This window comes from Mastomys coucha, unplaced genomic scaffold, assembly GCF_008632895.1.
Source record: "Mastomys coucha isolate ucsf_1 unplaced genomic scaffold, UCSF_Mcou_1 pScaffold14, whole genome shotgun sequence".
Lineage (NCBI taxonomy): Eukaryota > Metazoa > Chordata > Mammalia > Rodentia > Muridae > Mastomys > Mastomys coucha.
Window position 1 is genome coordinate 29,913,720 of NW_022196896.1, and position 1,215 is coordinate 29,914,934.

At 41.4% G+C, this 1,215-nt stretch overlaps 1 non-coding gene across 1 annotated transcript; it reads left to right on the forward strand.

The window, feature by feature from the left end:
* The first annotated feature begins 361 nt into the window (after nt 1-361).
* On the forward strand, nt 362-492 carry LOC116089623. The gene has a single exon (XR_004118403.1). It is a non-coding gene; the product is annotated as a small nucleolar RNA SNORA17 (small nucleolar RNA).
* Nucleotides 493-1,215: the final 723 nt, after the last annotated feature.

Consider the following 1,215-nt stretch of genomic DNA (forward strand, 5'->3'; position numbering starts at 1 on the left):
GAATCGTACAAGAGAATTCATTTAAATTGTACCTTTGAAACTCATCCATGCTAATACATGAAGCACTGGTTTCTTCTTTTTTATTTCTGTATATAATTCCATCACAGTGTAGCCATTCGACAATTAAAGATTTTTGAATAATCCATCATAGAAATATTACACAAATAGCTAGTATGAACATCTTCATATGTGCTTATCTGCTTTTTCTGCTGATATCTTAATATGATGCTGATTTGGTTTGTTGTTATTGTTTGTTTTTGTTTTGTCTTTGTGTATCTATTATTTGTTTTGTTTTTTAATCTAAGGAATCTTTAGCTCTTTAGAAATATTAACCTAACAAATTCTGTAAAAAATGATTTTACCTGCCCCAGAGGCATTGCAGGTGTGGCGGCTGTGTCACATGTGTATCACTAGGTGGAAGAGGGGAGAGAGGCTATATCTGTGTTCAGTGTTTCTACCTATGAACATATGAATGATTAATAGCCTAACATTTCTTGAAAAAATCGAGCCTAAGACAACTATCAGTCCATCACCAGGAGGTTCCAAAAAGGAGCTAGCCTAAGACAACCACCAGTCTGTTCCAAACAGGCCCAGATGGGCTCCCAGGAGCAAGCTGAAGAATAGAAGAACTCTGCCTGGGATTGTGCCCCCAGCAAGAGTGAGGCCAGGATTGAGGAGTCTTACAAAGGGCCACTTGGGTGACAAGGGTGAGCAGCCAATCCAAAACAACCACTAGACTGGCACCACCATGAGGTCCAGACAGAGAGCTAGCCTGAGATGCCCACCAGTTCATCACCATGCAGGTCTAGGGAACAGACAATGCCCAAGATGAGCTCTGTTTGGTGCTATAATGAAGGAATGAAGCATAACACTTCTTTTTTTTTTAATTTTATTAGATATTTTCTTTATTTACATGTAAATTTCTCCCTTCCCAGTTTCCCCTCTAAAAAACAAAGAAACAAACAAAAACCACAAAAACAAACCCCAGTTGCCTCCCCACTCCCCATGCCTGCCACCCCACCCTCTCCTACTTATTGGCCCTGGAATTCACCTACGCTGGGGCACAGAACTTTCACAGGGCTGAGGTCCTCTTCTCCCATTGATGATCAAATTTGCAATCCTCCACTATACACGTGCTGCCAGAACTATCAGTCCCACCATGTGCAGACCTTTGTTGGTGGTTGAGACTCTGGGAGCTCTGAGGGTACTAGTTAG